A 12,115-nucleotide genomic window follows, 5' to 3' on the forward strand; every position below is an offset into this window, starting at 1 on the left:
TGTTATTTGAGTAAATCAAGCCTTCTTTCTCCTAATTAAAAGACAAAAAGAAAAACCAATAAACGTTGTTTTGACAAGATTACAATGCTAGAAAAGAACTTGAAGAGAAATACTATATTTTTGGAGAACTCAGGGGATTCAGAGGAAGACATTATATTACACATTATGCAACATATATACTAACATCTCTTCTGATTATAGCTACCAGAAATTCCAACTCTTCCCTTTGCTTTATGTATTCTCTTTTCTACCAAATCTAATCCCAACAATAGCAATTATTTCCTTTCAAAATCCTTTCTTTAGTTAGCTCATTTTATACTGATTTTTCCATATATAATCCCCTCCTTCAGCCCTCTAAGAATCTCTTTACAACATCTATATGCCTCTCCTATCAATCAATTAATCTACCTATCAATTTTTAAAATGTAATTCTTCTCCAAGTCCATTGTATCTCCTTCAAAACAAGTACTTTATGGTGAATGGAAGTGGCTGTGTATCCTTACATTTGCTTATTTTCTTTTTCTTTCCCTTTAAAAAAATTTTCTTTATCACCTTAATTCAAATCTTGTAACTTCAAAATAATTTACAAGCATTTAAAGAAAAGGTACAAGGATAGACCCAAGTCACTGATGAAATCTCTTAGCACTCAGCTCCTAATAAGGTTTCTAATTTCCTTCTTAACATATGCAAAGCAGATTGAATTAAGTACTCTTGACATTTTGACTTTTAGAACAAAACAACAAGTCAATTTATACTTCACTCAGATTAAGGGGGGAAAAAGAGGGAGCCTTTCTTATATCATCAGCCCTTTCAGTAGGTTTTATGGAAGGGATACTTGCCAAGTAAGTAACACCTCAAATTGCTGCTTTCACGGGGGAGTAGCTTTTGTAGAGCAGATCATGAATTGCCCTTAGACATTGGCCTAGAGTTTGGATAGAGGTCAACTGACAAGTATTCCTGTGGCAGATCTCAGCAATAATCTGTAAGATGAATATGTCCTTCTCTGGATGGATTCACAGGTCACGCTGATCTTAAATTCTCATACTCATCTTCACAGTGTGAGATATTAGAAAACATCACCACAAATGCTAATATATGAATGTTTTGATTTTTTACATCCGAATTTGTAAAAGCATGGTTGTCTTATTAGTATGCCCATTACACCAATAGCTGATATAAGGCATCTTACTCTCCTGCTTAATTAGTTTGATTACTAAAAAAACATTAATAATCTACTGACAGTGGATAAAACTTGCATATTCATTCAGTGGCTGGTTGCTTTGTTTACACTGCTATTTTTATTTTTATATGGCTAGAAAATATCCATATTAGTGTCCATTCCAAAGAAAGGTGATCCAACAAAATGCACCAACTATACAACCATATCATTGATATCACACACAAGCAAAAATCTGCTAAAGATCATCCAAAAATGGTTATAGCAGTGCATTAACAGGTAAGTAGTTAAAGTTTATTGTGCCAATAAACACATGGCTTAATTGAAGGGCAAAGAGATAAATGGCTCCGTGAGCCTTGCCTTTCTAGTTCTCGGGTCTTTTGCTTTGTAATCGCCAGTCCAGGGTGCAGCTGCCTTAGCCAGTTCCCTGCTTCAGCTGGTAAGGCTCACTTCCTGCAAGACATCTCCAAGGAGAAGCCACATGGACCTACTCCAAAGCAGCCCTGGGTCCTGGAGCAGCCATGTGGAGACCCCTGCTAGTGCTGAGATGCTTACATGTTCACGGACTCAGCTTTCCTCCTGCAGTTGGCATCATAGTGTGTATTTTGTGAGATGGAGGAGGACTTTGTGGATTGGTTTCGGACATACGGGCTAATGTTGGACTTGTGCTCTTGGGCAGCACTGGCTTGGGATGTTTTCTTGATGTTCACTCACCCTTTATATAAAACTCTCTCTTATACATGAGTTTCTATGGACTTGTTTCTCTAATGCACCCAGACTAACACAAAAGGGAATTGTCAGAAGTTCAGGCCAGATTCAGAAGAGGTCAGGGAAGAAGGCATGTACTTGCTGATGTAAGTTGGATCTTGGCTCAAAGCAGAGAATAGCAGAAAGATGTTTACTTGTGTTCCTTTGCCTATGCAAAGTCATTCGACTGTGTGGAACCATGAGAAGAATGGGAATTGCAGAACACTTTACTGTGTTCATGGATCAAGTGTTCATCATGGATCATGTGTTCATCAACTTGTACATGGATCAAGAAGCAATTGTGAGAAAAAAACAGGGTATGCTACATAATTTAAAATCAGGAAAGGTGTGCATCAGGTTGCATGTTCGCATCATAATTTTTCAGTATGTATTCTTAGTAAATCATCAGAACAGCTAGCTGATATGAAGAAGGATGTGGAATTGGGATTGGAGGAAGGCTTTATTGTAACATGTGATATGCATATGATGCATCCTTGCTTGCTGAATGTGAGGAGGATTTAAAGTACTTGCTGATGAATATCCAAAATTACAGCTTTTTGGAAATGTTGATGATAACATATGTATAAGTGTGCTTAATACAATTGAATGATTGTTATAAGATTTGTAAGATCCCCAATAAAATGATTAATAAAGGAAAAAAATAATAAAAATAATTACAGCCTTCAGTATGAATTATAACTCAATGTAAGGAAAGCCCAAATACTCACAGCTGGACCAATATATTAATATTATGATAAATGGATAAAAGACTGGAGTTGTCAAGAATTTCATAATGCTTGGATCCAGAGTCATTGCTCATTGAAATTGCATGTAATAGCAAGGATTTTACTTTGAGAACTAAGGTGCACCTGACCCAAGTCATGGTACTCCCCATTGCATCATATGCATGTGAAAGTTGGACATTGCATAAGAAAGACCATAGAAGAATAGATGCATTTGAATTGTGGACCTGGAGAAAAATATTGAAAGTACATGGACTCCTAAAAGGTTAACCCAACCTAGGAGGAAGTAAGGCCAGAATTCTTCTTAGAGGCAAGGATGGCAGAACTCCATCTGACAGACTTGGGATATATCCCTGGAAAAGGACATCATGCTAGTAAAGTGGAGGGGAAAGAAGGAGGGGAAGGTCTTCAAGGAGAAGGATTGACACAATGGGCTCAGGCATGGGAACACAGGTGAGGATGGAAGAGCACCTTGAGTATTTTGTTCCCTTGTGCACAGGGGAGCTAAGAGTTGGAGCAAAGTAGACGGCACCTAACAACAAGAGCATTTAAAAAAATCTTAGTAATTATCATCCATAAAGACATTATATTCAAGACATAAAATAAAAATTTTAGGCATAGATTGAAAGATGGATTTGTTAAATATCATTTACCATGACAAAATACTTTAAATGGAATTGAGGAATACCATAACTACTAATAACTAATGTTGTGAAAGACTTGTTAGGCTTGGTTTAGTCATTCAAAATGTTAAGACCTCAGAAAGATTGGAAATATGAATCTACAAGAATGACATTGACACAGAGGGCTATATATTATATGACTAATATATAGAGAATGCTAGAAAAGGCAAAACCATAGTGACTTAAAGCAAATCCATGTGCTTGGATAAGGGAAAATTATGGCCCAAAAAACACTAGAAAATTTGAGAAGGAGAAAATATCTATTTTGGTGATTACACAAATATATACATTTTTCAAAACTCATCGAATTGTGTACTAAATATATGGATTTATTTTAAATAAAATATAGGGCTTCAAATGACTAAAAACCCTTACTATACTTCATAAGTGATGTTAAAATATATAAATTTAAAAATTTATTCAACATATATATTTAATAAAAGTGTGCTTAATGATTCCATGTTAATATATCTTCAGAATTTTTCTTTTTAATTGGTTTTATTGGCTTATAGTTCACATATTGTACAAGTCATTAGTTCAAACATATTAAGAAGAGTTGGGTAATCATAAGCACGATCAATTTTAGAGCATTTTCTTCTTACTTGTACTCATTGTTATTAGCTCTTAATATCCCCCCATTGGCCACTATTTTAAACATACCCCCAAGAAACTATTAAGCCAGTCTATATAGGCTTACCTATCCTGGATTTAATATAGAGAAAGCATGAAAACTACATCAACAATTACAATTGAAACAAAGAAAAACCTCAGTAAAAAAGAAAACAGAACATAATAAAAATTAGAAAAATGTAAAATAATCCAAAAAGGAGATCAAATGATAAGGTCTTTGATTTGAAACTTCATCTGAAATAGTTCACTTTCCCATTCTGAATGATTGCAAGGCTATTCATATCCCCATCTATGATCATAGGGGATTCACCAGAAACTTAATCCACTTGTATCTCCACTTCACTGTTTTTGTTTTTTTGTTTTTTGAACTGAAACAACTTTCAACTTGATCAAAAGGGAGTCAGTTACATATGCCGTAATCAAAATTACTTTGCTCTGTGTTTGATAACAAGGTTATTCACATCTCTCAACTATGGTGAGAGGGGTTCGCCAAAGTCTCAGTCTATGTGGGGATCCTGAAAATGGGTTTGGGCTGCCACTGTGATTCATAACCTTCTGCTAACCAGCTGTGCACAAATTAAGCTCTGATACTATACCCTCCTTCAAATTTGGATATTATTTACAATCCTAGCATTACACAGGCTGGTGGGTTCCTTCCACGTGGACTTAGTTGATGCCTCATTTCGATGGATGCTTGCTTGAAGAAAAGCCTTTAAAATCTCATATGCTATTCTCTCTGATAGGCAGGAACCATCTAGCTTGTTCACCACACTTTGCTCTTGCATCCACATCTTCAGTGATCTCTTCAAGAGGGTGAACATCAAGCAGAGCCATGCCAGACCTTTGTTTTTTAAGTCAATTTAGTGCACTATTGCCCTAGTGGGTTATATGTTTGGCTGCTAACCACAAGTTGAGCAGTTCTGACACACCAGCTGAGCTGAGGAAGAAAGACAGGACTCCCATAAACATTTCCAGCCTGCGAAACCAACAGCAGAAGTTATATTCTGTCCTATAGGGTCACTATGAGTCAGAAATGACTCAAAATCTGTGTTGTTTTTTGTGAGTTTGCAATGTTTATTGTGCAGTACCAATCAAAAAGAACATGGTGGTTTGCAAAGTAATATTTTGTCTAAACCCAATGTTAAAATTTAATCACTAACTTGTAGTAGCATATCATCATGGGAATGAACTTCAGTGTCAGAGAAACTTGCCAGGCCTACTCCTTAATATCTGTATATCCTTGGCTAAGTTATTTAATGTTTCTACTCCTGGTAGTCTCATATGTTACATGAAGTTACTATCACATAGGACTTGGATGAGAATAAAGGGAAAAGAAAATATAAACACCTCATTTAAGTGCCTAGCTCAGAGTTGATGTGCAAGACATGTTACCTATTTTATTATTTATGGTCTGAGTACAGTTTTATCATGTTTAAAATAGATTATTTGAAAGGATAACTACTGGTTACTGACCAGTAATGAAATAGCATTATAGTATTCCTAGAAATACTTATAAATGGAAGAGGATGCAGTAAGGGAGAAAAAATTCAGGAAAGCTATGTAAAAATCAAAATATAGATTGACATTAGGAAAATAACTTTGGTTTGTTTATATATTTTATTTATGATTGTGTTAGTCTTGGCAGATTAGAGAAAGAAATTCATGGACTCACATATGTGTATAAGAAAGAGATTTTTTTATACACCTATTTTTTTCCTTCCATATTCTTTAAGTCCATCGGCGTTCAAATAGTCCGTCCTGTTTTTGTCTTGTTTTTATTGTTGGTAATACTACAACAGTATTGCATTGACTCCATTTCCTGCCCCATGTAGAAAAATTAGATGATTTCAAATGTTTTCCATGAGAAACCAAGAAACTTACACTGGTTTGACAGTGGTCAATTACATGTCCCCACAGTTCCGATGTGCCTGTTTACCCACTCCTTTCCCTCCCCCTCTACTGGCTGCTGTTTTAAACTTTGCCCTTCCACAAATTTGAATTTTTATTACAGATCAAAACTTTCAATTTTATACTGATTAAATCAGTACTGCAGTATTTGATTATAAAAAAAAAGAAAGAGATTTATAAACAACAGCAATTGAACATTGAGAAAACATCCCAGACATGTCCAGATCAAGCCCATAAGTCCGATATTAGCCCATACTTCCTATATCAATCTATAAATTCCTCTTAAGACTCAGGAAACACATGCAATGACACTGAATGTAGACGATCACAGGCCAGTGGGTAGAAAGTCTTTGAATCCAGTGTCATTGGAAACATCTCAGCACTGGCAGGGGGTCTCTGCATCAGGGTGGGTCCTTGTGTCTTGGCAGCTGCTATGTCTCTCAAGGTGTGACAGAGAGACAGTGTCTCCCACCTCCCAGGAGGAAGTACCGGATTTCCCAGAATTCTCAGGAGAAGGCCATGCCCAGACAGAGGTCTCATTGGCTATGATCTGATTAACAAGCTAGACTCCACCCCTACACTCTTAATCCTCAAATTGACAAACAGTTATATATCTACCACAGTGATCCTCTGCCTTTGCTCTTTTTCTACCCATATCTAGTTGTACAGGTTAACTTTGAGTCGGACCAACTCTATGGCACCTCCAAACCCAAGCTCACTGCCATCTAGTCGATGCCAACTCACAGTGACCCTGTAGGACAGCATAGACTTGTAGCTCTGTGTTTCTGAGATTCTGACTCTTTACAGGAGTAGAAAGCCTCATATTTCTCCTGCAGAGCTGCTAGTGGTTTTGAACTTCTAACCTTGAAATGAGAAGTCCAAGGTAGAGCCACTATGCCACCAGTGCTCTTTCTACAACACCTAACAACAACATCGTGCTGAAAGTATAAGTGCTTCTTCTCTCATTCTCTTTGTATCTCTTTATTTTCCTTTCTTTTTGTTATCACTGCCATATATTCGGTTCTCTTCTCTTTGCTATTTGGTCAATTGACAGGAAGAGGACCATATTTGTATCCATGCCAAAGAAAGGTGACCTTACAGAATGTGCAAATTACCAAAAAATATCAGTATTATCACATGAAAATAAAATTTTGCTGAGCATATCCAACAACATTTGCAGCAGTACATTGAGGGAGCTGCCAGAGGCTCAGAAAGAATACTTGGAACAAGGAATATCATTGATGGTGTCAAATGGAGCTTGGCTGGAAGCAAAGTTTACCAGAAAGATGTTTATTTGTGTTTCATTGACTATGAAAACACATTCAACTGTGTGTATCTTATAAACTATGGATATATTTACATAAAATGGAAATTCCAGAACACTTACTTGTGCTCATGAGAAACTTGTACCCAGATCAAAAGTCAGTTGTGTGAACAGAATGAGGAAATAAGGCATGGTCTAAGATTCTAAAGAGTTGTGTGTCAAGATTGTATCCTCTCACCATACTTGTTCAATATATACGCTCAACAAATCATCAGACAAGCTGGAGGTTATGAAGAAGACTATGGTAGCAAGATTGGAGGAAGGCTTGTTAACAACGTTTGACATTCAGATGCTACAACTTTGCTTGCTGAAAGTGAGGAGAAATTGAAGCACTTGCTGATAAAGATAAAGATTTTCAGCTTTCAGTGTGGATTACAGCTCAATGCAAAGAAAACCAAAGTCCTCATAACTGGACCAATAGGTAACATCATGATAATTGGAGAAAAGTTTGAAGTTGTCAAGGACTTCACATTGTTTGGATCCAGAGTCAATTCACACGGAAGCATCAGTCTAAAAGATCCAATGACACATTGTATTAGGTAAAGCTACTGCACAAGACCTCTTTAAAGTGTTGAAGAGTTAGGGCGTTACTTTAAGGACTAAAGTGAGCCTGACCAAAGACATAGTATTTTCAGTTGCCTCACATGCATGGACACGAAGGGCATTGAATAAGAAAGCCCTGAGAAAAATCAACGCATTTGAACTAGGGGATGGAGGAGAGGAACATTAAAAGGACTATGGACGGTTGTAAGAACAAGTAAACCAGGATAATCCTCAGAGGCGAGGGCGGCGAGACTTCATCCTGTTATTTGGGAATGTTATGGAGAAAGACCTGTCCCAGGAGCAGGACATCACATTTGGGAAAGGGGAGGAACAGAGTAAGGAGGAGCACTCTGGCTGCTGTGGATTGACACAGTGGCTGCAACAACGGGGCAGGACTCGGCGGTATTTTGTTCTGTTGCACATATGGTTGCTGAGCTGGAACAGACTTGGCACCTAATCACCACCACAACATATCAAACATATTTTAATTGCATTTTTTCTTTCATATTCACATCAAACCTATCTGATACAAAATGAGATTTTTCTTAATCTTTCTCAAAGTAATGTAGAGCTGGCCCTACAAGATTTATAGCTGTCTTGCTTCTGTCTGGATGCAATTGTTATTATCTCAGTGAATTGTGATAAACAAAAAGTAACACAAAACAGTTAATTGTGTAGGGCACGCTAAATTTAAAACTATTAAAGTTTTGAGAGTACAAGAGATTAAAGACACATTTAAATGTATGCAATCTCTTTTTATACCTTTCATCTTTCCTTAAACAACACCCCAAGGTTTTTTCTTACTCAAGGAAAGAGATATGTGAAGCTTCCTTTCGGTCTCAAATCTAATATTTTCACCCATCTAGTTTCTATATTTCCCTGCTTCCTTTCTCTAAACTAGTATCCCTTTAGTACTTTAACTTCTGCCACAGCTAGAATAAATATCATTTCTCATCCAAGATCAAAACATTGCTTTTTTACAACTGTACTTTTTGATTGCTGTAACCCCATCAGCTATTTCCCTTGTCTATCATATATTTATTTTCCTTTCTTCCCAGCATCTAGCTCCCTTTGAGTACTTAGACCATTAGTCAACATTTTTCTTCATTTTGCCAATTCTGAAGGAAGAAAAAAAGTGTAATTTGAAAACTTCTTTCTCCCAGCTGATTCCTCTACTTTTTTTAAATCAATGTTTGCGGTCCATTCAAAGATCAAACAACTCTCTAAGCTCTGATAAAATATCAGAGAACAGCAGTTAGAACCAGCTATGACCTCAAGGAAGATCCTGTCATGATGGAAAAGAATAAGACAAGTTAAGGAAGGTTTTAATAATGAATGCACTGAGACCTGGGACCACATGGAGACAAAATTGCAAATCGTATAAAATTGTGTTATTTCTCCATCCCTCCGCTATCCTTGCTTCTTACTTGCTTCCTCTGAGTATTGTGTTATTTTGAAACAAGGATTCTTGTTGAACTAGTCATTCTACACACCAGCACTTCCTGATACTTTCTTCTTTGTCCCTTTTCCCTTTCTTTCCATTTTTAAGGCTTTAACAAACAGAAATTTACTGTCTGAAATTTAAGCAGCTTGAAGTGCAAATTCAGGGTGCTAGCCCTAAGGAAAACATTATCTTTCTATTGTCTTTGGACAAAGGCCTGACACTTGAACTCCTGAGTCTAGACCATTTTCATGAAGCTTCACAACTCTCTTACACAGTCTCTACTCTGCTGGCTAGTTTAACCTTTTTTATATCTCAAAAGAATATGGCTCAAAATATTGCCTACACTACTTACCTCATTAATACAGCAATGAAAACTCAATCTCAAATGAGATTATATGCATGGGCAGATAAATTAGGATTTACAATAAGTATTTCTTTTATAATTAGTTTACCCTAACTATTTCTTTTCTAACAGTTTACCATTTGGGACCCCCAAAATTCATGCCCTTTACATGCAAAATACATTCGCTCCATTATATCATCCTAAAAATCTTGTGTCTACTACAAGTCTGAATGTCTCACCTTCTAAAATTATATAAATCAATTGTGGATGAGACTTCAGGCATATTCCATCCTGGGACAAAATTCTTTTTTATGTGAATCTGTGAATCTAGAAGTCAAGTTACTTACTTTAAGGGCCATGGTGGGAACAGCACACATTAAACATTTCCATTATAAATGGGAGAAATTGGAGGGAAAGAAAGAATAATAAGAATCAAGCAAGTCCAAAACCCAGCAGAACAATTCACCATAGCTCTTAATTATTGAAAAAAATCCTCTTTTTTGAGCACATGTAGGTGATTGCCTTATCCATTGGATTCTGTGTAACTGTGCTTTCTAGATTCTGTGCGGAGGTTCTCAGGCTTGGAATTCAGCTTCTCAGGCCTGTTCTTCAGGCACACTGAAAGGGCAATTGCTCACTTACATTTGAGTGACTTCATGCTCTGTCTACCTGAGTGGAAAACCCACCCTGTTACCTGGGAATTCCATTATTCTGTCCTTTGGGCATGGCAGCCCTACCTCCCCTGCTTTGGGCAGCAATCCTATCCCACCGATCAAACGGAATACCAGCTCCACTGTCCACGTCTTATATAACCTCTGTCTGGCTCATTCCCCATAGAGCCTTAGTTCCTTCAGTATAAATGGATAGGTAAATAGCTAGAAAATAACAATCTAGTATAGCAACTAAACTGTGTGCATGAGAATAGTTCGGCTTAAGCTGTCCTATATTTTCACTGTAGAAAGTTGCAACTCAGAACCTACTTCCAGAAAACTCTAGGCTTAGGTTATAGCTACTCAGTAAGATGCTAGTAGAAGACAGCATTTTTCTTGCTCTTGAATTGTACTACTACCACCTTACTACTGGTGAATATATTATAAGTAAAAATTAGGATATGAAAATCACAAGTGACAAAAACAGAAAGAGCAAAATAAAAATACCGAATGGTGATTGATGGTCTATGCAGTCCAACAAGAAGTTTACATAGAAAATAAATTTTAATAATTTAAGGTATTATCATTTTTGAGAATGACAGAATAGTTAAGAATAAAATCAAGATAAATATGTTAGATACGTTTAGACATTCTTGAGCGGTTTTCTTTTGGCTCTCAGACACTGACTTGGTTCCTTCCCTCCCTACAGTTTTCTCCTCTATTGCCCAGAAATATTTCCTTCTTTTCCTTCACAAATTATGAATGGAAGCTTTGTGGCCATAATGTGAGTGTTGAACAGTTGCAGCAGAGATTCTATGGTCCACGTAGTCTGAAATACTTACTTTCTAATTGTTTTAGGAAAATAATGCTGATCCATGCCCTAAAGCAACAAGTCCCTGGGTGGCAGATACCATTAGCCCTCAGATCCTAACCAAAAGTTTAGACATTTCAATCCACACATATATGCCTCAAAGAAGACTTGGCGAGCTGCTTCTCAAAACCCAAATCCTCACAATTGGACCATAGGTAGCATCATGATAAACAGAGAAGAGATTGAAGTTGCCAAGCGTTTCATCTTCTTTGGATACTTAATCAATCCTCACGGAAGCAGCAATCAATACAATGCATTGCATTGAGTGAATCTCATGTAGAAGACCTCTTTAGAGTTTTGAAAAGCAAGGATGTCATTATGAGGATTAAGGTGCACCTCACCGTAGCCATGGTATTTTCACTCACCTCAAATGCATGTGAACATTGAACATGGAATAAGGAAGATCAAAAAGACTAAGCATTTGAATTATGAGGTTGCCAAAGAATATTGAAAATACCATGGACTTCCAAAAGAACAAATAAGTCTGTCTTGGAAGAAACACAGACTGCTCCTCAGAAGCAAAGATAATGATACTTTGTCTCATATATTTTGGACATGTTCTGAAGCATGACCGACCAGTCCCTGGAGAAGGACATCATGCTTGGCAAAGTCGAGGGGCAGTGAAAGCTAGGAATGCCTTTCACGGGGTGGACTGACACAGTGACGACACAACAAGTTCAAGCCTAAGAAAAATTGCTCGGGCATGGGGGCAGGCAGTATGTCCTTATGTTTACATAGGGTCATTTTTATTTGGAACCAACCCTAACATCTGACACCCACCACCATGATGGCGTGTTAAAACCTGTATTCTTTTAACCATGTCGGTAGTAGAGTGGGTACTGTCGTAACTTCAACTGTGAAGGCTATTTAGTTGAAAATCAAATTTCTTTCTTTGGAGTTCTGGGGCAGTTTTAATGGTTAACAAAAAGTTGAGGGTTTGGGAGCTTCAGAAGAAAGGTCTGGTAATCTGCTTCTGCAATTAATTTTGGGTTCTGATCTTCCTTCTGCTTGTGTTCAACTGTGGACATGGAGGGATTCATTTCTCTTTGTGA

The sequence above is a fragment of the Echinops telfairi genome, unplaced genomic scaffold (genome assembly GCF_000313985.2).
Source record: "Echinops telfairi isolate 266 unplaced genomic scaffold, ASM31398v2 ScPeMD7_3533;HRSCAF=4204_0, whole genome shotgun sequence".
Classification (NCBI taxonomy): Eukaryota; Metazoa; Chordata; class Mammalia; order Afrosoricida; family Tenrecidae; genus Echinops; species Echinops telfairi.